The sequence below is a fragment of the Equus asinus genome, chromosome 21, assembly GCF_041296235.1.
Source record: "Equus asinus isolate D_3611 breed Donkey chromosome 21, EquAss-T2T_v2, whole genome shotgun sequence".
Classification (NCBI taxonomy): domain Eukaryota; kingdom Metazoa; phylum Chordata; class Mammalia; order Perissodactyla; family Equidae; genus Equus; species Equus asinus.
The window spans coordinates 30,506,294-30,531,746 of NC_091810.1; the positions used below are offsets into that span (position 1 = coordinate 30,506,294).

At 39.6% G+C, this 25,453-nt stretch overlaps 1 protein-coding gene across 15 annotated transcripts in view; it reads left to right on the top strand.

Annotated features, from left to right (window-relative positions):
* Nucleotides 1-25,453, top strand: part of FOXP1 (forkhead box P1) — a 575,342-nt gene that overhangs the window by 236,644 nt on the left and 313,245 nt on the right. For 12 of the 15 annotated variants that reach the window (XM_070492659.1, XM_070492654.1, XM_070492656.1 and 9 more), the window contains one exon: nucleotides 21,743-21,803. The gene's annotated coding sequence lies outside the window, so the exon portion shown is untranslated. Of the gene's footprint in view, nucleotides 1-15,606; nucleotides 15,779-21,742; nucleotides 21,804-25,453 lie in introns of those variants that run through there. The other 3 variants (XM_014836106.3, XM_070492657.1, XM_070492652.1) reach the window with 2 other exon arrangements.

The following is a 25,453-nucleotide window of genomic DNA, read 5'->3' on the forward strand; positions in this document are numbered from 1 at the left end:
GTATTCAAGACTAAAAAATATGTTGAGTGTGTCTTTTTGATGACTAACTTTAAGACAAAAGGAAGTATACATATATAGTTTTGTGGAATTTATATATAATTTATGAAATGTATATATGTGACCTCAGGAATAGATGATATTTGTGACATATCAATAAATATAATTTTATATAAATTAGTGCATATACAAATGCTAGAAATTGTTGTAAATTATATGTATAATTTCTGCTCCTCAGAATGTCATCTGTCATAGAATCTTCAAACTGGAGGGATCCCTTGGTAGCTTCTATTTTACTTCAGCTCTCTCCTTTGACTTTTAAGAAATTGGAGCTCAGACCCAGAGGGTCAAATGATTTGTTCAAGGCCATACAAACAGTGAATGGTGGTGTTGGGATAGGATGCCTGTGTTCTGTTGGTGATGCCAGGAAGATGGGGGTGTTGATGGACAGTGTGAAATATATGAAGATAGAGCAGAACTTTAAAAGTTCTTTTCTATCATTCTAAGAGGTTGAAGTTTAAAGGAAAATATTTTGCTCTGCACAGATTCTGCAAGCACTCTTCACAAATCCTCTGTGCCCTGCTCTCTCTGGCCTATTTCTCTAGCACAATCCAGGCAAATATTTCCTCTGGCCTCCTGGACCTTTCTGCAAGATGCTCTGAGGGATTTAGCAGGCAGTGCTTCTAAAACTGAGCTAGTTGTCACTCTTCCCCTCCCAAACCTGCTCGGTTTTCTGCATTCTTGATCTTAATCACTATTGCCATGGGGTAGAAGTTGTCATATTGTACTCTATTTTTTCTTCTCTGATTGCTCATATTCTTGGTTTCTGGGTCATATTAATTCTGTCTTAGAAACTTCTACCAAAATCAACATTTCCTCTTCATCCTCCCTGTTCCTGTGTTAGGTGAGGTCCCATCACCTTTTGGTAGGACTTTTGCAGTAGACTCTTCCTTGTACATCTTCATTCTTGCTTAACCACAATCCAAGTTCTTTGTCATCTTCATTGGTTTTCAGCCTGGCTGCACTTTAGTCACTCTGGGATTTTAAGACTTACAGAGGTCTGGGACCCATGCCCAGAAACGGATTTAATTCAGTTAGGCTAAGGGTTCCAGCATCAGCATTTTCAAAAGCTTTCCAGAGGCGTTTTCACTTGCATCTCCAGAGTTGATAATCACTGCGTGGTCAGTTTTCTGTAAAACACTTCTAATGGCCCATGCTGCCACTTCAGTATCTGTTTTCTGATTTAAGTCCTGACTCCTCCTTTAGCTTGCGAGGCCTTCACAGCTGGATCCTACGCACTCCTCCAGGCTCATCTTTGGCCACTGCTTCCCCATACACTTATGTGCCGGTCACCAAGAATAGCTTATTGTCCCCCTCCTGGAACTCAGACTGCTTCTTGATGATACTGTGCCTTTGCACATATGTTTCGCTCCATCCAGCTCCCCCTTTCTGCTCTAGAAAAACAAAACCTACCTATCCTTCGAGGATATCACTCCGTTACAAAATCGTTTCTGCTAACATATTATCATTTGTCAGAGTATGTTAAAATTTACCTATGTATACTTGGCCATCTTGTCCCTCTAGACCAGAACTGTTCAATAAAACTTTATAGGATGAGGAAAATGTTCTGTGCTCTCCAATGTGGTAGCCAATATGTAGCTAGTAGCCACATGTGGCTCTGAAGCAGTAGAAATATAACTAATGGAACTGAGGACTGGATTTTGAGTTTTAATTTAATTTTAATTAAAATAGTCATGTGACTGATGACTGCTGTTTTGGACATCACAGATCTCAACTGTGAGCTCCTTGAAGGCAGGGACCAAGTTTTATTTTTCTTTACATTCCATGTGGCACAGAGTGGTGTTCACTCACATTTCTTGAATGACCGAATGAGTGATGTAGAAGTTGTATCAAAAATCGCTGTCTTCTCTAGTTCACACACCTCTCCACACACACTCACCAGTGAAAATCCTACCTGTGAACATAACACATTTGATCACATCTGACTCTCATGTGGATCTCATTACACCATTTTACAGACGAAGAAATTGAGGATCAGAGAAGGTAAATGACTCAGCCAAGTCATAATTATGAAAAATAAGATGTGATTATGCCTGCCAGTTACCTTTAATTACATTTTAAACAGCACATCTCTTGTGATGTTTTTAGTTCTGGGTGTCTGAAAATGTGAATCCCAGAGAGAATGTGCTGTGGCCTTACTCGTTGTTTATGGCCCTTCTGGTCAGATCACATTTCCAGAGGTTGGCTTTTATCCTTTGGTTACTTAAGTGATGCCATTCTTGAGTCTGGGGCTGTTGTTGGCTGGTAGCAGGTTTCTTGTTTTAACACCATTGCCAAATCTGCCAAAGATTGGAGGTCACGAGTCTGACCCCGCCCCCCCCCCCCCCCCCCCCCAGCTCTTTCACATTGTTTTGAAGACTGACTGCAAAGTTCGAGTTGCTGGAGGTGGGATGCTGGATGATATTGAAGCTGAAGTTTAGCAGACCACGGGGCCGGGAGAGGGAATGGCATTAAGGTTCATCTAAGGCCTTAATGTAAAATTGTCTTATAACCTGAAAGCTTTTTTTTGTGCGGAGTCTAAATTAGAGCACTGTTAGTAGGGGGAGGGTAATTGCATTTTTGGTGGATAGTGAATCTCCATTCTTATTTATAAGAAGTCTATTTGATTAAATCCTTATAGCTTCCTTGTTCATTCTATTTCCTTTGCACTGTATTATGAACAACAAGGTGATTTTACTTCAAGGGAAGATAAGATTTTATGTTCATATTATATCTCAGCCATTCATATAAATATCAGCCAGAGTTGTGAACAAATCCCATGCACAGGCGATCTGCTTGGCTTCACCTTGCTGACTGATTTTAGTGAGCAGAGGAACTAGGACTAGGGAGGGTTGATTTTATGAAGGAACCAAAGAAATTGTTATTAACTTTGTTTACTAGAATTCATAAACTTTATTCGTTCAAGAAGATATATTAGTTGTACATCTGAAACGAATGTTGTATGTCACTTATACCTCAGTAAAAAAAAAAAAAAGGAAGGAGATCTATTAAGTACCTTTAATAGAATGGGCATACAGGTTACCAGGAGAAACTATTGATTACAGAGAATATTATATAATAAAGTGGAATCATTGCTGTATTAGGATAAGCACTGTATGCAAATGGAATAAATGATGGGAGCATAGATCTAAAGAGAGATTAGAGAATGCTTCTTGGAGGAAGAGGCGTTTGTGTCCAACTTATGTGGGAGAGGTGAGACTTCTCTGGGAGAAGAGGGGACAGAGTGATGCGTGGCAGGCGAGATCTGTGCGAAGGCTTGGAGATGAGAGAGTGCAGGGTGTGTGATAGTGTCTGTTGGTGGTAGAATGGAATTCGGGGAGCAGCAAGAGGTGCGACCAGAAGACCAGCAACAGCCAAAGTGAACAAGGGCCTTCTGAGTACCTTTGAACATTTCAGCTTGACTTTTGGGGCCTTAGGAAGCTAAGAACTTTTCAAGCAGGGGTGGGACATGCATCTGGGAAGTATGTGACATGAAGCATCCACATCAATTTTGAGATGCATCACAATGTCAAAAGTATTAAGATACCATGAGAGAAGCTATCGAGGAATTGAAAAACTTTGTAAGCTTACGTTTTATAAGATTAGTTTGTCTTCCATACGGGTACGTCTGAGGAGAGCAAGTCCAAAGACAGGAAAGAGCCTTGAGAAGGCAATTGCAGGAGTCCATGCAAAGCTATGGAGGCTGGTGAGTCTTGACTGGGATGAGGAAAAGAAAATGGAATGGATATATGGTCGTTGGGATGTGATAGAGGAGGTGGCAGAGCTGCTTGCCAAGTGTTGGCCTTCTTTCCTGGGTGGATGGTGGTACCATTCCCTCAGGGAAGGACATGGGAGGAGAACTAGTTGGAGGACAGGAGGGTGCTGAAGAAGTTGGCAGGTGCTGGAGAGCCAAAATCACAGGGAGATCACGAGGAGAGGAGAAGTATTTGCAAAGAAGAGAAGGCCAGCCCTGCTAAATGGAGCCATCAGACCAAATCAGAAGAGACTGAAAACGGAATGACCTTGGCAACAGAGGTTTCAGTGCCATGATGAGGATTGAAGGAGGTGTGGGTGGTGAATAGGTGGAGACTGGGAATGTAGACAGCTCTTTCCGGAAGTTTATGAAAGGGAAGAAAGAGAAGCGCACATGGGACTGAGAGAATTTGCTTATTTTGTTTCCTAACAGGGATTTCAAGGTCTCACCAGAATCTTTTACTTAAACCTTATTTAAAAATTTTAAATTTCAGAACTTTAGATGCCTTTCTAATTGGCAGTTAATTAGCCACGAGGTGGAGGCCTTTTGGAGGTAAGCAGAACAGGCAAGTGGAGGCACAGCAGGCTGGATTGTACATGACAGAAATCTTTAAGGAGAAGACCCACAAACAAAAATAACAACCTTGTCGTGGTGGTCCTGGGGGTTTTGATGGAAACAGAGTGAGCCCCACACAGCTCAAAAAGCTCTGAGGCCGTTGTGGGTATAAAGCATGCAATGGTTATTGGAAGTGTATGTGTTTGACAAAGATTTCCATCAAAATGTGAAGGCAGAACAAGTCGTGGTGCCAAAGTGGTCAAAAGGTTTTCTAGAAAATTCCCTTAATGGCAGTATCGTGGCCCCCCATACGACCATAAGAAATATGGTCACTTTAAAATGTTTCTGCCCTCTTTTTGGATACCGTGTAATTCTATCCCTTTTATGAATGTCCTCCTCACCCCTAAATTTGTGTGTGCTTTCCTAATGGAACAGATCTTTACACTCAGTCACCATGTGAATTTATGGTGTATTTTGGTATTCTACGAAGTGAAAAATGGGGAGGTAATACGACTTCTCTTTGTTTTACCCTGAAGAGGTTTTTACTGCTGGGTTCTTGACATCTTCCACCTTAGTTTATCTTTAATTTATCTTTAACTGGAACCATTTTGTCCATTAGCTCTATTCTAATTACCTCTCAAAATGGTCAGATTTACAGGCAACACATGACAGAGAAAACACAAAAAATCAGCCAGCCTCTCCTGACATTCAACAGCAGCCTACGTCTAAATAGTGGAAAAGTTTATTTGCTTTTTCTGAGGATGTGCTAAGTGATTTTGCAGTTTGAGTGGTATGGCCTTCTAGCACTAAAGCCTGCATTTATTAAATAAATTTGTTCTCTAACTCAAGTGTTACGTGTGTATTATGAAACCTCAAAGCCAATTTCGGTGATTGCAATGTGCAAATATTTTTCAAAGTATGTAATTAAATAGGACTTGGCCTGCAAGGTCCACTGAAGTAATTTATTAATTGAATAGTCTGATTTAATTGTATGTTATTTTCGTTTATTCAGGGAAGTGCCTGCGTCTCTTGCAGAGACAGGAGCCTCTCACGCGCCCGTCGCTAGAGGTACAGAGGTCTCTCCAAGAAATCTTTAGCACCCAATTAAATATTAACCAAGAAGAGGGGACTTGTTCCTTCTGTCCCCGAAACTCTGTTTTGATGTCTGAGTCTGGTGATTTTAAAGGAAAAGGAAAAAAAAAAAATTGCTGGGTAGCATTATTTGTAATTCACCATGTTTATCACAGCATTATTTAAAAATGAATCACTCTTTTCTTAATTGTGCCAGTGTGCAGGGTTATTTAAAAGGAGAAGCCCCTTTAATTCAGTGTTAGCTGCATCTAGCAATGGCTAAAGCCGTCCCGTATCTGTTTCCTTAAAATGTCATTTTAAAGGTATTGTGGTTTCGGAGCAGCAGCTGTGACTGAAAAGTATGTAAACTAAGCTGTTCTTGCTCATATCATTTTTATATTCTTATGTCAGACCAGAAGGCTGCTTTAAATTTATTTTTCATTGTGTATTAGTTCTAGAGCCCGTTTTTTTTCCTTCTCTGGGAACATATGTTCTTTGGGACGTGTGATACTCATGTGCTTAAGAAAATAACAATTGTAGGGGGAAGAAATGGTACCAAAATAGTGTCTTATTTGAGTATTGTATTGGGGAGAAGATTAATTAAAAAAACTAACTCTCACAAAGTAGAATTTTGGGGGCCTAGCATCTGTGTTTTAGGAAATGAACAAATTCAGGCATACTGTACTAAGTCATGTGAAAGGCAGTAACTTTTGGAAGCCCAAATTGCTTTCCCAAAAGGAAAATATTTTTTGTTGCTATTAAATATAGTTTATATTGCTGCTTGAAAACTTTTTTTTTTCCAGTGGGGCCGTTTACTTAAATTCTTAGTTAATATTTCTATATAGAAACGCCTTTGTCTCCAGAGCTCGCCTTTTCGGATTCCCATTTAATATGCTGTTGTGGATAAGTATTTATTCATACCATGTGGTACCCCACACCTGATCAAGTGACGGCATGGTGTCACGGCAGCCAGCAAAATGTTTGAGTGACTTTTGAGTAATGATGGGAGAGGAGGTACAGAGGGTTGAAGGAAACAACAATAATGGGAAATATTTTTTTCCTTTCCTATATATTTCGGCATGTTTAATGCCTCAACTTTGCTGTGGAAATTTGGAACGTTAGATAGAGAAATATTCCTTTTCCTAAAGAGTTGTAAAAGTGGAGTCGAAAGTATGAGCTATTAGAAATTTCCATGGTAAATATAATTGGATTGTGTGTGTTGGTAATTTCCTTCTGAGTTCAGGATTTCACTTTGAGAGTTGTTTCACAATGATACATTTCTTTCCAGCTTTTGAAAACAAATTTAGCCCTAGGAATTTGCCTTAAGATCCCACTGATGTGCTTTATGACTATAGGCCCATATCCTGGTGCCTCGAGGGGAGGAAGATGGATTCCTCATGGGTCCGCTGATCTGCTTGTCTCAGCCCTCCTCTCTTTTGCTGAGCTCCAGTGAGTGCCTTCTTCTAGGATATAAGTTGGCCCTGGTGGTCCTTGCATCATATCCTTGGAAAAGGACCTCTCAGATCATCTAGGGTGATGGTCAAAATAGCTAACAGGTACAGCATCGGTGTTGACCATCCAGGGTGATCACTAGGCATAGCACTGGAGTAGGGCGCTGGGAGATCTCTGCTGTGCCTTTGAGAACCCTGGGAAGTTCAGGGTAGTGGCCAAGGGTGTACTCACATAGCTTTGAGGCAAAGGCTATTTCCCAACCAGTACACAAGCATTTCAGTGTTTTAAAAACTCGTTCAGGTGACCACTGCGTACCGGTGAACATCGTCTCTGAGTCCCATTCCTTTTCCCAACAAGCAGACAGAGATCTGGAGAAGGGAGAGGGCTTACCAAGTTCTAGCTGAGTTACTGGTGCATCCACAAGTACAAACACAGTCTCTTGCCTTCTAGTAAAATGTTCTTTCCCACTTTGCTTTGCTCTCTCTTAACTAAGGTATGGAAATATCTCCTTTTCCACTTAGTTGAAACCAGAGTCGATTAAAAGGAATTTCCTTAGGAGTAAAAACTGAGAGGAGAAAATGAGATGCCTGGAGCACTCAAGTGAATGACTTTATAGAAGAAACTTAGCTTGTTTCGATTCTAGCTTCAGATGCAATGGGCTGGCACAATTTATGGGACATCTGTGACTCCTGCTTCCGTTCTCTTGTCTCTTTGCTGTTCGGAGGATCCTATCCCCAGATCTCTTTTTGACATGATTGATATTTCCAACATTCTCTTGCCATTGCTTTTCCACATTTGTTGGGAGTCAGAGGCTCTTGTCCCTGCTTTTGTCCACACCACCTCCGTGGTCTCAGTCACACACTGAATCCACTCCCCAGGATGGAGTGGCTTGTCTAGACCCCTCAAAGGTACCTCTCAGCTCTAAAATGTGTTCATTCTTCTCTTTCCTCTGAGATTTTCTCCATCTAAGCCTTATTCTTTGCACTTAAAAGTCCAGGTCACACAGTTGGTGCAAAGAAATCTGAATTTTGGTCATGAAGACACAAGACATCTCACTTGATCCCTAGTCCGTTTTGGGGGGACATCCTTATCTTTTGTTGTTGGTAAAACTTGGTCAAGGAATTTCTGGTAAAATAAATCTACCACTTCCTATTCTGAATGCAGTTTGTGCTTTTCTATTATTATTATTTTATTATTATTATTATTATTATTATTATTAGTTTCTGTCACTGATAAAGCTCCATGGTATGACTGGATGGTGGCGCTAGGCCTTTTCCCCATCCTATTGAAGAAGCTCATGAAAGATTGTATGGCGTGGAAAGTACCTTAGCAATTAAATAAAAGCCTGGTTCACATAAAGAGAGTTGTTTCTATATGGAAAATATGAGCCTTTTTTTTTTTTTTTACATGGACCAGGTGTGGATTAGTTCACTGAACCTTTCACCCAGCCATATTCCCGCTTGTAATTCTTCTGAGGCATAGTTCAGCCAAGTCAAAGAAACATGTTATTAAAGGTGAGCTGAAAGGCATTTAAAAAATAAACAAACTGTTTAAGATCCTAAATCAGTAACAGAATCTATATGCACAGACTTGAAAAGTACAAGAAAATGTGTTTCAATACCTTTGGGTTCCAGGCTGGATTCTCCTCCTGCCTTCTTTGAACATCTCCTCAAAGTCCTTTTTGGTCACTGGTGGGACAAGCAACTGATGCTAAGCTTGGATTGTAGCTCTTTTGTAGCTAATGACTTACCCTCTGCTGAGGTAGGCGAGACCCCAATCTTAAATCTACTATTCTTCAGCTAATAGTGAGAGGAAACACGAGTACTTTGATTTAATTTTAGCACTATGTTCTTAAGAAGTTTAAAATCTGATATTCATTCTTTCCTTTTTTTTAGTTGGTAGCCTGGCAGATAACCAGATATTATTAACAACTTGTAGATATGGCAGAAATGAGGCGTAGGAAGTGTTAGATTTACTTAAGTTATATTATCCCTGGTCATAATAACAGCAGGTATCTTTTTGTTAGCACTCGCCATGTGCCAGGCACTTTTCTAAGCTCTTTTTTTATGTTAACGCATTTATTCCTCAAAAGCACGTTATGCTCTCTAATTAAGCCCATTTTATGGATGAGCACACTGAGGGACAGAGAACTTAAGTAACTTGCCTGAGTTCACAAGGCCGGTAAGCAACAGAGCTGAGTTTTAAACTCAGACACTTGAATCTATGCTCATAAGGCCTGGAACGTCCCAAACTATACTGTGCAGTACTATAGTATATAATACTTTTAATTAAGGCAGCCCAAGGAAGCATTCAGAAATAAAGATTTTGTCCCATACACCCTCGGCCTTACCTTCCTTCCTCCCACCAACATTTTCCCCTAATTAAAAAAAATCTGTTTTCTTTTGGTTGTTTTTACACTATAGATTATATCCAGCTAAGGACTGGGTATCAGTCATTTGCATCCTGTTATACTGCTGCTGCCTTATCTTAAACTTTCATTGGTATTATGGAATTGTGGAAAGGCATTTTCCCCCTTTAAAGTAATTTCAAAACAAAGGAGGAGATGGGTGTTAGGGATGGGTCTTCCTAGCCCACCCTTTACAAGGTAAGCAGTTCCTTCAGGGGACCTGGAGTTCCTAGTTCTCCAGAGGGGACACAGTGCTCCTTTCAGAAACTTACACTGAGCTGCACAGAATTACCCCTGCCCCCAGCCCTGCTGCTTTACATGACAGAAAAGGGAGTGAGTTCAGACAACAGCTTCATCTAGTACACTTCTGAGTAGCTTTGCTTCGGTGAAGACCATATGCTGAGCTTGTCAAAGTCATCTGCCCGTTTCAGCCATTCTTGTTGTAGGAGCGTTAACTTGCTGTATTGGGGAAGCAGCGTCATATGTGAACAGCCATGCCAGGCTTCTACCAAATGTCCCTCCTCCTTTTGCAAGTTCTGGGCCTTCCGCGGAGCTTTATCGTTGTGAGGATTTCAGGTTCCTTAGCGTCAGTATTAACATAGCATCCTATAAGTATAGGCAGCTTTCTAGCTCAGGAGCCAAGAGGGTGGGCCCCACCTGGTTCTAAATTATATTGGTGTCTCTGAGTGTGTTTTTAGTGGGAGCTGGAGAGGTGGTGAGCCTTGGAAAAGCCTAAAGACAGGTCAGAGTTGAGCGTAGCAGGGAGCTGGGCTCTGCACATGTCAGAGAATTCAGGAAGGGAGGCATGGGAAAGGAAATGGGGTAAAAAGGTGCCAGGAAAAGTCGCCTCATCATTTGGCGCTTCTCTGGTGGCCAAAAGGTAAGTTTCTACTTTCGGGTCACTTGCAAGTGCCGTGGGCACATAGCTGCCAAATTTTGCAGTTTCAGGACTCGTGAAGTCGGGATGTGGGTAATACTGGGAGACTGTCCTTTTCAGGGAAAGATTGTTGGATGGTCTTCCCACCTATACTGACTGTGTGAGTGGATTCATTCTTGAGTGTCTTTCTGCCTGGGTCAACATGCTCACAATAAAATATAACTGTGAAGCCACTTAGGACCTTCTCTGTGTGCACCCACAGTGTTAGCCATTGTACATATAATAGGAACTGAGGAGCTGGGATGACACAGGAATGTTTTTGTTCAACTCACATGCTGCTTAGGGTTCTTCATTCCGCATATATTTATTGAACAGCTACCGTGTGTAGCTACCGTTCTGTACTGGGGTACAGCCAGCAAGACAGATGAAGTCCTTGCCTTCATGGAGTTTATATTCTGATGTTTTGTCCCAACCTCAAATGCACACAGTCAAGATTAATTTGACTGGTCTTATCTGTTAGTTAAACTTTCCCAGGAAAACCAAACAAAATCGTTGAGCTGCAGACTGGAGCCGCCAGGAGCCAGATGTGACCACGGGAAGAATATCTTTGAGAGACTGTCATCTGGCTCCAGCTGTGCTAACCTAGGCCTGCCTGGTAGGCAGCCACGAGTTGTGTCTGCCAACTGGTGGCCAGACACTAGTGCAGGCTTAAGCAATTAGCGGAATCCCTCACCCGGTGGCTGGATTCGCTGTGTGTGTCCTAAGATTGCCACTACTGTCCAGACCCAGAGCCTCTGTGGTCCCAGGCAGAAACACCCAGGAGGGAACTGAAAATTAGCCCCTTGAGAAACTAGGCAAAGCCTTCTTATCCTGGAACATGGAGAGGGATGCAGGGGAGGTGGAAAACCACTGTCAGCAAGAAAACAGAAGTAAACCAGACGTGGCCCTGCCGAACAAGTCTTGATTCTGACCGAGAGTGCTTGCTTGATGTAGAATGCCTGCCTCTAGCAGGCTCCTGCAGGAAGGCAGAGGGTGGCCTTGGCCCGGGAGGGTATCTCTTCCCCGGTTGTTATGATTTTTAATCGTTGCCCCTTTGTGAGATCCATTTGTGATTATCTATATCGATTTTACCCAGAGATTTCCATTAAAAGTCTTCATTCCCACCTTTGAAAGCAATTGGATACCTACAGATGTGCCATAACTTTTCAAATATCTATTATATCTGCCTGCTCAAATAAGTATATAAATAAATAAAATGCTTCAGCCTACCTATGTGTGGAAGATTTTTTTATAAACTGTTGAGTTTCTGATTTAATGTACCAGGTAGGCTCTGCTACCATATGGGGAAATAATGATTTTGATCATCCATTGTCCAGGAAGCTCCTGACACTGTAGTAAGTTGCTCAGTAAACGTAGAATGAGCCAAATAAGGGAAAATTCCAATGGGTATGCTAACTTGCAAAGGTGGTGATTAAAAATGAGTGCAGTTATTTCAAATAATAAGTGGGGGGATCGACCCACAATTTAGAGCAAAGAGAAAAAAATGTAAAGGTTTAATGGGAATAATTTTAGGATTCATTTTTCAGATGTCCGCATCTAGTGTCTGATTATAACAGAAAACACAAGATGGTAGAGATTAAGGTTTTGAAGGGAGCTTCTCTTGAGCCTAAACAGATATATATCCATGTGGGGACATCTTTATCACCATGAAGTACTTAGTAGTGGTTTTTCAAAAAAGTCCCACTCTGAATAAGGAACGACGACAAAAAAATCGTTAAGTGGGGAAAAATGTTAAGATACTAGTTTATGTGTAAAAACCAACTTTTGCATTCTAAGTGCATTGTGTAAATTTGCCGTGCAGGAAACATAAGTGAAGCCATTTGGTTTTGTGGCATTGGTGTGGGCTGGATAAGGGGGTGGGGGATCAAGTTGAGGCATTGATATAGTATGAGGAGAGCCAGATGGTTGCACTGCACATCTTTTGTGTTCTTGTTTGCTTCTTAAAGCAGTTGCAGAATTTTGCCCTTGGCGATATTTTCCTCGTGCTTGTACGTTCTGCTACGAATTTACTTTTGTCAGAGTACTTTGAAAGAAAAGCCTTGCTCTAAAAAAAAAAAATTTTTTTTCTACTTACGTTATAAACTTGCGAAGTCAACAGTGTGTTCATAAAAATATTTTTTAAATGTTAAGTATGTTAGTAAATAGCGGGATGATCAGCTTTTCCTTTTTGTTAGCACAGTGATTTCAACCATATTTTATGTCAATTCAGAGAGAGATTTTTGCAAAATTATGAATGTGGAATTGATGATAGATGGATGGAAGGAAATAGAACAGATTCAGTGTTATTCTAGTAGCAATGAGGCTTATCTGATTAGAGATTTTAACTTTTTCTGTTACTTATAGCAGGTCCCCAGGTTGTATTTTACCTCTTGTATTTTATCAGCAAGTCTGACTTGGTGATATTTAAGTTATAAGCAAGGGTGCTTTGGGGTAGGTTGGTGGGTTTATGCCTGTGTGTTTGGTTGGCATTTATTACAACTGTTTATCACACCATCATTGAAATTTATATTTATTTCCTACTAAAAGCAGATTATATTTTGCGATCACCAGTGGCAAGGGATATTTAAGATGTTCTAACTGCATGTAAGGGATGATATTTTATCACTGAATGCTTTTAATAAGGAATTGCTTTGGAGCTATTTTTCTTCCCATCGTAATGGAACGCTTCAGAATAATTTAATGTCCTTTTCTCAGTCCCAGTTTATCTCTTTTTCCTTTGCTCAAAAGAGAGAAGAGCACAAATGTAGGATTGTTGGGCGCTGGTTTATTCTCCTGTCGTGCACAGATTTCCAGTTTTAGTTGGAACCTGCAGTCCCTGATGAGAAAACAGGAAACTTACAGTCCTAACCTTATTGAAATCTCTGCCTGGTTTAGTCACAAGTCTGAGGCAACTCCTTCCAATAATGAAGCCATTGTACGCATCATATCTGATCAGTTCTTGAAATGTTTTAGTAAGTCTATCTTACAACATTATAAGAAGATAATCAGCAGCCTTAGAAGGTCCCCATCTGGACTGTAGAGTTCTTTTACTGAAAGATGTTTTGCCTTTTTGAGATAGCTCTCGCGTTTCATCATCTGTTCCGCCGAGATGAAGTGCATATGAAAAGTCAGTGACTCTGAATCCATCTGTTGTTATTATTTTCCACTGATAATTGGCTTGAACAATGAAATGTCTGTGTCTGCAGCCTTTGAAACTGTACACCCTGTTTATTTTCTGGAGGTCTCACTGCAACTACTCCCCCCGCCCCGTTTTTCCCCCCTTCATTCTTTCTCAAGCTTACAGCGAGTGGCGCTTGTGTGAGGATGACATCTTTGACTCTGTGCATCAGTATGTGTCACTCAGCATCTAAAGCTTGCATACGGATTTTTGTCACAATCCCTATGTCTGTGCCATTTGCTCCAGGATCCAGCACTCTTGCAGCAAGGAGCTTGGCTGGGCTGCGATGCATGGATCCCTTACCTGGATTGTCGTCTTTATTTCACTGTCCTCATTAAAATGTTAATTTAGAGCACAGTATCTAATACCTATGGAATTAGATACTACCTATAATTGTATAATATATTCAGTTGCATCCAGGTTTGCATGATACAGAGCATTAATATTGGATTCCACTAACAGCACTTCCATTAGCTTGTTCAACCAGTATGAGATATAGATGAGCTGGGAAGCATAACTACCCGCCAGAACTGCCAAAACAGTCATTAGAAGCTCCATTGGGATGGACAAAGGCTTTTTCACAGTGATGTACTGATTAAATTTTGTTCTATGGTTTATTTGCATCAAGGTTAGATCACTGTCGTCTATAGAGGTGGGTTATCGAACACTTTATATGGAAGGTCATTTCAAGATGAAATAATGAACAGAATAGGCATCTTTAGTTTCTGTGGGAACCCCTCTTAGACAACCTGTGTTGATTCTTTGTGGCTTTGGGAATCTTTTGATTTTGTTTCCCTTTTCTCCATGTTATGCTATAATATATGTTTGAGATGGGCTTTTTCGTTTGTTTGTAAATTCTTTTTTTTTACTTTTCAGTAATATTCTTTTGCTTTTGTGGCAGAATGATTTAGCCAGAAAGCAGTGTTGTGCTAATAAAGTAAAACTTGCTTTCGAAATGGAAAGCCGCCTTATTTCCCTTGGCTAGCCTAATTGTCGGACATTTCTCTGAGGCAGTGAAGGATCTGTGACCTCCTCTTTTTAGTCCAAATAATAAGGTAGACGCATCCTATAGAATAGCAGGGCTGGGTTTGCCCCCAAAGTACTATGCGGCGTTAGAAGGAAGTAGACAAACATAATCTTATTTATGTTTCAATCGAAATCATTTAATACTGCAAAAGTTATTAAAAAATAATTAAGTTACTAAGACCAACATGTAGCTGGAACATACAGTGAGAGGTTAGAGGTGAGGGTGAGTTGACTCCATAAGCTGAGAGAAGGCGGTAGCGAATTCCTAGCCCCTGCCTAGCCTGTTCTTCCCCTTGCTTAAATTCCTCGGTTCTGAGGACAAATTATGTTGAGGTATGGCATATTTTCTGCCGAAACAGAGAAAATTGTTGACTGTAATTATGTTATTTAATTGAAATTATAAGTGGTTGAGGCCACTCAGTTAAAAGCATCCTTTCTAATATATGGATAATGTTTCTAAATGAGTGGTCATGGATTGATGACATTTGAAAGGCAAGCATTTGGGATGTGTTTTTGGAAGACTCAAATTATTTTCCTTAAATCATTAGTGAATGAAAGAGAGTAAAGTGGCATTTTTTCGGTTTATTCTCTGTTATTAGATATGGGTGAATCTTATATGTGTGAGTGTATATATACATGTGTATGTGTGTCTATATTTTATATATGTAAATTTTTATACATAGATAAAATAGATCTTTCCATGGGTCCAGACTTATAAGAATCGTTTTATAATGTGGCAAAGCAGAGAAACAAGAGGTATGTCTCTGACCTGAAATTGTGGTTGAAAAATGTGATTGTTTAAAACTCTCGTTGAATGTTAAAAATCTAAATGCAAGCTGCGTACAACTGCACTGAGGTGTCTCCCCACCAAGTTCTTTTTGGAGTAGCTGGAGATACAACAATAGCACCATATCCCCCTCCTCCCCAAACCTCCCCCACCCAGGAGTGAGTTCTTAATTACAAATGAATGCAATTCATTTTAATTGTTATTATAGCAACATAACATTTAACTGTCTCCTGTGTAGTCCTTGTCCCCTGGAACAGGCAGTGTCTCCTGTCAGAGAGAGGACAGGTAGAAGGCACAGCGGGCGTCTGATTGAGCCAGTTATTCATTTGCTGAGTGTTTGTGTTTATGCAAAGGGGCCTCTTCCTGCATATTTAATCTAGAGTAAGGCAGTGGCTTTTGTTGTGTTTAGCCCACATACCTTCAGTCCTTCCTCACACTGCCGCCAGCCTGGGAGCCCTGAGAAGCCCGCAGGCTTCCAAGCGCCTGTAGTTTCTCCCTGACAAACTCTCAACTTTCTTCCGTTGTGTGAAAATTGCCTCTCCGGCCCCCAAGCTTTCCTTCCTCACCATGAACGGGTAAGTGTGTGCGAAGCCAAGGCTGATACTTTTGTTTCATTTTCCAAATGTTGAGAGTCTACTTTGCTGCTCTTCTGGGCGCCTCCTGCCAGCGGTCCGGTGCCTGGGCCGTTGTCAATTGCTGGCTGGTTGAAATGGACAAGTACAGGTGCCTCTTCGGAAATGTTGGCTGAATTTTGGACTGGCAGAGAGAGGTTCTTGGGAACTGGGGAGAAGAAAAAAGAAAAGAGAGGGAGAGAGAGAACAGCTTTATTATTCTTTGTCCTAACAAATCCTGTTTTGTAACTATCCTGGAGATAATGCTGCCATTGTTTGCTAAAAGCCTTCGAACAGTGTGCACGACCGAACTGTAAGAAAGCAGTGAAACTCTGCTGCTGTATTGTCTAGAGCCGGGCCAGGGTCCTCCCCGAAGGTCTGTGCCGGAATAGGAAGGGTTTTCTTCAGTGGAAATCGAATCGTCTCTTCATTGATATTAATAGCACACTAGAGATGTTGGCCATGATGCTCAGAGAGGCGGGCGGGAGGGAAGGAAATCTGATCTTGCTGGGGGGAAGATGACAGCCTCTTGGCCCCACGGTGGAGGTTGAGGAGACGTCCATCCAGGCTCAGCCTGCATAATGGCATCCTGGCTTAACTGTTTGCTCTAGGAATTTTAATCTTGAGCTGTTTGTTTTACTATCTGGGGTCTTGGTATTTTTCGTTCCTGTACTGTTTCTCGAAAGCACCATATTCAGGGTCTAATCCAGTCTTTTTAAAAAGTGAATTAAAAAAATAAAAAGACTCAGAGAAATTGATGCACTGTGCATTGAGATTGTTCTGGGGTAGAATGGTAGAATTCTGCTTTCTTTTAGAGTGTTATAATTTCAAAAATGAATAGGCACAATTAAGAAGGATGAGCCATCCAAGAAAGATATGTCCCCTATATGTAAAGATATTGCAGGAGGTAGGAATTGTGTCCAAGGTCTAAAAGAAGGAGTTTTTATCACCAGTTAACTGTTGCCTCTGGTTGAGTAACTCTTTTCAACAGAAGAGTGTGCTGTTCCCCCACAGGTTGGAAACAGAATTTAAATAAAATTTCATCAACCTTATTAAAATATGTGGGGATTTGGGTCTTCTTGGGTACAAATCAGTCTAGAGACTTAGAAGCATTTATTAACAGTGAGACTGCTGAAGGTTTTTAATAATAAAATTACAAATATCCTATCTAATGGTAAGTATATGACTTTTATACTCAGTTTTTAAGGGGAAAAATACTTTTTTTTATGAGGAAAAGTAACTCCGTCGGAGCACCTTCTGTGATTAGTGCTATTGTATTCTTAAATTTTGATTGATAGAGATAATAGTTTTCACTTAAAAATACAGACAGGTACTTTAACTTTCCATGACAATAGCTATTTGCATTTCTTTTATCTTTTTGTTTAACATTTGTGGGGGTTGGGATGGATTTGATTATTAACTCTTATTGCACACTAAAGGTAAATCTAAAACAAAGGCTTTGTTAGAGCTTCAAAGAGAAAACAGCAAATATTGTTTTTAGGTTTCAACATTTAAAGGCTGTTAAAGGATACCTATAAAATATTTTCACATGACCATGACCGGGGTTTTACTTTTCTGTAAGGTAAGAGAGGGTGTTTTTTTTTTTTTCTGAGTGAGATGGCCCAATGTGGAGTGGCTGGGGGCTGCCAGCCTGAAGTAATTTCACGGGCAAGCCTGGGCTGAGGTTGCCTGCACCACGTGGCTTACTTTATTTATAGTGTTTTAGATTTTTCTTACTAGAATGGACTCCAAAGTTAGGCCCTGTGATTTGGTGAGGGTCCCAGCGGGTGAGGAAAAAGGAAATGAGATGTAACTTGCTGCAATACAAGGGACATTGAGGAACGAGGGATACAAAGTGGAGGATGTCTTTGATAGAAATAAAAGAAACGTAGTGTTTGTAAACCAGCAAGCCTGGGTGATGTCCACTGTCGCCTCTGTGCCCAGGGGCCTGAAGGCACACCAGTTTCCTTTTCTCTCTTTCCTCTCCAATTTTCTTCCTTCCTTCTTTTCCTTTTTTTCGCTCTTTTTTTGCTCTCCCTAGTTCTTCTTCTTTCTTTTCTTTCTTCGATCCCTCCCTCCTTCCTTTTTCTTTTTGTAAAGGTGACTTACCATTTGAATTTATTAGGGCATAGAAAAAAACACTTTGGGGTTGATTTCTGAGTGGATTTTCTTATCTTGAACGCAGAAAATGAAGTGACCCTTGTATTATAGGTTTTCAGCCAAATTTGTGTTGATACGCTTCTGTTTTTCTAGGAAATCTTTGAAAAGCAGGGCATGAAAGCCCATGTGAGTTGAGATTCACTAAAGAGACAGCAATCTCTTGGTAATGGACCCACTTAGTCCTCTTTTTTCGAATGAAGTATCCGGTATTTGATTGGAATATGTTGGCGTATTGGGAGTTTGAACCATGTTCCTGGACTTTGAGAGAAGGGATCTTCTAGCCAGAGATCAGCTCCTGCACTGCCACCATCATCATGGGCAGAAGCTGGCGCGGCTCATCTTTGCATCCACAGGGACACTGACGCACAGTAGGTTCTCAGCCGGCATTTGTTGGACTGAAGGTTGAGATGAAACATGTCAGCCATCCTTCACTGTCCCTTTTGTGTAATTGTGTAAAGTGAAATACGATGCAGAAATCCTGAAGCAAATCGTTTGCTTTAGCTGCCCTGAAAGGAAACGGGGCAATAATTTTAGTGGGAAAAATAGAGTATATATTGTTCCTTTTCAGTCTTGTGGAATAAATCCCATCTCCACATTTACCTGTAACTGGTTCCAACTAGGCCATACCAGTTGGCACTATACATTATTTATCACACAGCTTAAATTGGGGGCAAAATATACCCATAGAAAGTGTAACATTGAAGCACCATAGTAACTTAAGAGGTCTACAGAGTAAAATTCCTAATAGGGGGCAGAGGGATTGGGGAGGCAGAGGAAGAGAAAGGGGGCACAGCTGAAGTTTGATGTCTTGGTCAAGATCTTAATGGTCAACAAATAGCTTTAGGTAAATAACACTGTTGCAAACAGTAGAGGAGAGGCCACACACGGGACAATTCTAGTGTTGACAGAATCTTAACTGTATAGAGAATGACATAAAGGAAAATAAATAATTTCTATTTACCGTATCCCTGGCTCACTTTTAAAACCTAAAACCCATAGGAAACTTAAGAAAGAAAGAGAGAAAAAGAAAAAAAAATGAAATTCATATGGTGGCAGAATTTTTTTTTCAAGAAAGACAAGTGGGCTGGAGGGAAATATTTTTCTTTTATCTTCTTTTCTTGTTTCAACTTTAAAGCTTTACATATTCATTTGATTTTAGTTTTGGCACTTGTGCTGCCAGTAAGCATTCAGGTAAATAGCTGATGCACTTGATAAGTAAAAGTGATTGTTTAAAATAGTAGCAAATACAGTTTTGGAAAGGGAAGTTTTATACTTTGGAAAAAATGAAATGCAGCTTTTTCTCCTTGTTGTTGATTTCTGATTCTTCTAGGCTAGTTGTGATGCAGACTCAGGCCCCAGTACTATTCTCTAATTTTCTTGTCTATCGTATTGACACATTTCACTTAATTTAGCATGATAGCAAACAGCTGTTGAACTATTAATCTTTTTCTCAGCAAAGCTAGAAAAATATCTTTTAGATTACTTTGCTAATGTATACTAAAAGCTAAAATCAACAGAAATAAATTAATGAGTGGTCAAATGTGCATATACATTAAAATTTATGGAACTTGAAAATGGAGGAAAATATGGTTTGTATCCCACTGCCAATTTTTTATGTATAAGTAAAAATTAAATGTAGCCAATTTTGTATTCCTTTCATAATTGTAAGTTGGAGGGTCAATTGCATAATTTTGTTATTATTAATTATTTTTCCCCCTAGGGAAAAATTATGCTTGTAAAATCTGTGAGGGTGAACCAGCTTGTATTTTTGCTCTGTATTCCCTTCCATACTGTACTGTGTATATAGGTGAGTACAGAAACAGGCCCAGTACTTACCTGAAAATGTTCTGCAGGTTTGAGTACAGTGCTAGAGATAACTTTATTCAAAGGAGACATTTTCAGCAGTTTTTTTTTTCTTAAATTAAATTTTAATAAGGTCCAGTTGTTTGCCAGCTATATGATAGCAATCTCATCTGCATTGCAAAGTCTAACACTGTATAGATCTGACTGCCAAACATGCAAAAATAGACGCAACTCAATAGATAAACATGAAAATTAGTTTAGAGTGCGCACATTGGAGAACAGCTCAAGTAAAAAGGAGGGAGAAGGGTCATTCTTGCCTTGAATTGAGTAGGGTCTGCCAGAGTTCACTTACTTTCCATTTAAGATTGGATGAGTGGTGGAGATGGAAATTTCTGGTGTGTAAGATTCTGCTGTGCCTTGTATCTCATGAGCTCGTCTTATTTGTGTGGAGTGGGGCTGCTCTGCGGATCTCCACATTACCTTGAGGACCCGACCATTGCTGCTGTCTGTTTTCCTTTCACCATTTGTGCTGTAACAGAGTTCTCACCACTGGAGAAACCAATCCTGGGGACACTCATCAGCAGTAAAGCGCACAATTTTCATTTTCTATTTGAATTGTTTTGTGTAAAAACAAAAAGGTTTTGGGCAGGTTGCAAAATAGTAATTTTAAGTCCCAGAGCTAGGGTTTTCCCCCACCCAAATGGTGAACATTTATGGTGAAAACCTCCAATTTCCTCTTACAGTAAACATGAAAATTATGATTTCACTCAGAGCCGCATTTTTTTCCAATCTTAATGGCAAGAATCTGCATACACTTGCTTGTGGAAATGTCATAAATTGGCCTCAGATCAATTCCTCAAAGATAGTACACACCGAAGTGCCACTTTCAAATTTTTAGCCCTAGTGAAATAAGATTTAACTCTTCTCAGTGATGTTTGCCTTTCCACGTTCAGGGCCGACAGCAGAGGGATAAGCAGGGATAGATTCTGTATAAAATTAAAACCACTTCATTACATAGTGTTCTGAAAAGTGAACAAGAGGATATTAGCATTTTAGTAAAATGATGATATGATTTCACCATCTTAAAAAAAAGTTATATGAGCATTTGGTCAATTGATGTGGAATGAATCCTATACCCCGTTAGTAACTTGATCTAAATTAATAAACAAATGTTTTTCTTTTCACTTGTGCCATATGTTGATCCCAGTTACATGGGCAGAAAGAGGCAGCTTGTAATGTTTCTTAAAGGATTACACACTGTTTTGCATAAGAGAGGATGCAGATGCAGGAGTAGATGTGGGGTAAAACATGTTCTGTGCTTTCTTTGTGTTTTAGGAAGCTTGATTTCAATTGTTTATTTCATCTGACAAGAACCATTTTTATTTAACTGAGTAGATCTGGTAGATATATGCTAAGTGGAAAACATTCTGTGAACAGCTTTCACCAACCGATTAACGCCCCCCACCCTTCCTCAAACTGAAAATTGTGGTGTTTTATTCATTTTGAAAGGTCCAGAATGGCAGAAAGCATCTTGTCTACAAGAGCTCTCCTCCGAAGGGGAAAAAAATAAGCCTCTGCTTTAATGAAATTAGAGATGTTGTGGATGTTAACCAAACAGAGACACATTCAAGTAGCAGTCTGGTTTCAAAAAACAAAGGCATATGAGTCACATATTATTCCACATGAAAATAAATTGATAGACGGCAAGATGAGAAAAAGTTCATACGTAAAATTTGAAGTGTCTCACCTCTACTTTTTCCATCCGAGTTGTTTTTGTTGTCTTGAAGAGCTCAGAGGCATGCGATCCAGATAAGTGAAGGTCTTAGGACTTTATTAACTCTGAAAGTCATTTGCCATTAACTATAATTGAGTTCTTTTGTTGTTTTTCTTGCATCTATCCCAGGCAAATGGGTGGTTGCTCCTTTCTCTTGACATTCAGATTTTGATGTTCTCTTTTGTTTTCAGGGTAAGAAGTGACCTTTTGAGGTGACTATAACTGAAGATTGCTTTACAGAAGCCAAAAAAGGTAAATGCAAATATGGTTAGTGAAATGATATCTAGGGCTTTATCACCTTCTGGACATCGTAATTCTGTTCTTTTCCCATCTGCGTATTTATCAAATGTATGTGTATTTGTGTATCAGTATGTATATAGCATATTTTTGGAGGTCTTCAAGGAAAAGATTGCCGTTAAAAAATGATCCACGGCATCACATTTTTCCCCCAAATATTATCAAACTTTTCCCTTCTTTGCTGAAGCTGAATTTTTTTTGGTTGTTGACTTGGTAGGTTTAAAGTTAGAAAGGAATATTCACATCACACAAGTGGTGATTCATAAAATTAACTTGCTGCAAACAAGAGTAACATGTCAGTGTTCTGTGCTGGAGAGGTGTCATCCGATTGATGTTCATCTCGTGGCTTTATAATCACCTTCCTTCAGAAATTAATAGTCAGACACCATAGCAACACGCCACATTGATGTAACTGCTGAGTGGCGTGGGGCACATCCCTGTGATGTCAGCGCCAGGCTGCCTAGCTCTCTCGACCTTGCTTGAGAATCAAATGAGTACTTGATTTTAAAATTAGAAGTTTTCAGAAAGACTAATGTGGCTTGATGAATTAAAGCTAGATTAAGTTTTCTCAAATTCACTGTGGAGAGGGGGGACAAAAAACCTCTCTGGTTAAAATGATATGGATGCTACAGATTTTCTTGGTTCCAAAAGTCTCTTTCTGGTGAGGGCAGTGGTCATGTTACTCAAGTTAATCTTGCAGGTCATTTTAATGTCTGATGTTTCTCAAGCAGCATCTTCATTTTATTTTTGAGTTCTCGCCAATAATAGTTCAATTTGATTTAGTAGATTAGTGTGTGTTTTGAAACAGGTTACTTGCTGGTCTGGTTGCACAAAGCCTTTGCTGAAATCTTACTAAATTAAAGTTTATGAATTTGTAAGATACTGACTTCTTACTCTTTAGTTGAACAAGGTTTTTTTTTGTGAAACTTTCATAATGTGAAGATTATTAGATCAGTTTTGTTTTTAATCTCACCCAGGGTTTCTGGGTTCCAGATCTCACTATAACGGTATAGATTCGTTTTGATAGTTGCATTCTGGCACATTTGATTTGGGCCAAAAAATTCAACTTGCCTCATTTCACCATCTTTGTTGTTTAAATTTAACCTTTGTGGGAAGCAGCCGATTGTCCTCCAGAGAGGACAGTCCCTTTCCGATGTCCCAGCATGGAAGGGTTCATCCCAACCAGTAACTGGGGTCATCAAGACACAGCATGACTTTTGGCAAAGCTCTTCCCTTTGCTGAGACTCACTTTCCCAATCTTAAAAATTAAGGCTTAGTCTATTTCAGGGATCTGCAGACTTTTTCTGTAAAGGGCCGTACAGTCCATATTTTCTGTTTTGTGGGCCATTCAGTCTCTGCCACAGCTACTCAGCTCAGCTGCAAGATGATCCCTGCGAGATCTCAGTCTAAGATGTTCCTCATGCAAAGCTGGGCCAGGTGTTCAACTCATCTTTTGCTGTTAGCAAAGGTTTCTGGTGAAGCTAAAAGTTAGGATTCAACAAAGCTGGAAAGTGGTTGAAAAGATGAAGCATTCAGCTTGAGAGTTGTGCTATTCCTGCAGCTCCAAATGAGGGCTTCATTTGTGGGTTTTTATTGTTTTCTTTGGAATCACCCATAAGCATGAATTATTTTTCTTCTGACTTGATGTCTTTATAATGTCCACGCTTATACCCGTGACCTGAAAGTGAACACGTTTGAATTTGTGTGATGTGATTTTTCCCAATTCTGTGATATTGTTCAGAGTTAAAAATATGAGTCAAGGGCAAGTTTAAAAAAAAGAGTTTCCAGGAATTTGTCATTAGTGTTGACTAAGAGAGGTGGTCTGTAGGGAGAAAAAAGTGCTTGCTTGTTTTTATAATTACTTTTTTTTATAATTAAAATTTTATAATTTATTTTTTATAATTACTGTCAAGGACACGGGGGTCTATCATATTTTACAATATCCCACAGATAAGGAACTCCTTGTCAAATTTCAGAAACATAGAAAAATTTGGTTGATGCCTCATTCATGACACAAAGGAAACTGAATAACAAATTCATATAGTTTTTCTTTTTGACTTGACTACTAGGAAGCTCAGAGTAAGAGGTTTTGCTCAATCTCTGTAGTTTTTTTCAACTTCAGCTTTTTGTCGTTGACATATTTTTAAGTAAACTTCATGTTTTTCCTATCCCTAATTAACATTTATTATTTAACTTATTTTCTTCTGCAATATCAGTTCCATTTGTATTTTGACTCTCATTTCAAATTTCTTTTAGAATTGTTAAGGTATATAGACTCAAATAAATAATAAATTATATGTTAGTTTTTACATTTTAATAAGCTCAAGGATCCTTCAAAAACTAATCCTTATATATCTTGATCTGTTATATATAAATGAAAAGAAGGTTTGTTAAAAATATAAAATCGAAAAAAGAGGGCCAGCCCCGTGGCCAAGTGGTTAAGTTTGTGCCCTCTGCTTCAGTGGCCTGGGGTTTCGCCAGTTCAAATCCTGGGCGTGGACATGGCACCGCTCATTAAGCTATGCTGAGGCGGCATCCTACATGCCACAACTGGAGGGACCCACAACTGAAAATACACAGCTATATACTGGGGGGCTTTTGGGAGAAAAAGGAAAAAAAAAATCCAAAAAAGATATATAAAATGGATAGAATGGTTAGTGTTTCTTTTTAGTGAACAAACCATAAACAAAGAGAAGATTGTGCTATCCAGTGATGGTCAAGAAACCAGCACTGCCTTCCACCCGACAAGAAGGATGTAGATTTCAGACGCCAGGAGCTTCTCAGTAAATGCCATGCCCAAATTTGAAATCTGGGAATCATTAACAGTCAGCATAGATGCAAATAAATATGCCTACATTGGCACTATTGGAACAACTGGTTATGTGCATAAAAGTGGCCAGGCAAATTCAGAAAACCAGATGAAGTCATTTTTCAAATTTAGATTCAAAGGTCTGAAGAATCATAAGTAACAGTCATCATACTTGGTAGTGATATAACAATTTTCTTCCAAGTAGATCTGAGCACTCTACAAAATGGGTCTGGTTGCTGGCATTCCTGAGAGGTAGCTGGCAATTATTAAAATCCCCACTTTACAAACTGGGAAAGTGGTCCCACAGATGGTTAACTTACCCAGGGTCATGTAGAATGTCAAGACTGGAGCTGAAAAGACAACTTGCTCTGGTCACAATTATATCGATGTCATTCTATCGTGGCTGCCTTGGTTTGGTGATTGGATAAAGGTTTATGTGTCATTTTCTCCCTGCTTCCCCCCACCGTGGGCAATTCCCCCACATGTATTTTTGCTTAAAGTTAAGTCCAATTTGTAAAATTCATTGTCTTGTGTTTAATTCTAAATGGCATTGAGGATTGATGGTAGTCATCAAGTATATATAGGTTATAATTAAATAGTTACTTTTAAATAATAGGCATCTTCAAGCTTCACATTTTATGTATTGGCTCGAATGTTTTTTTTTTTTTATATAGTCAACTTATTTGTGAGAAAGTTAAAAGACAATCTAAAAGAAAGTGTAATCATTCTAATTTTTCTCCTATTCCCAATTTGAGCTATTTTTTGTTAGATCGAAGAGTTAATAATGCATCCTTAT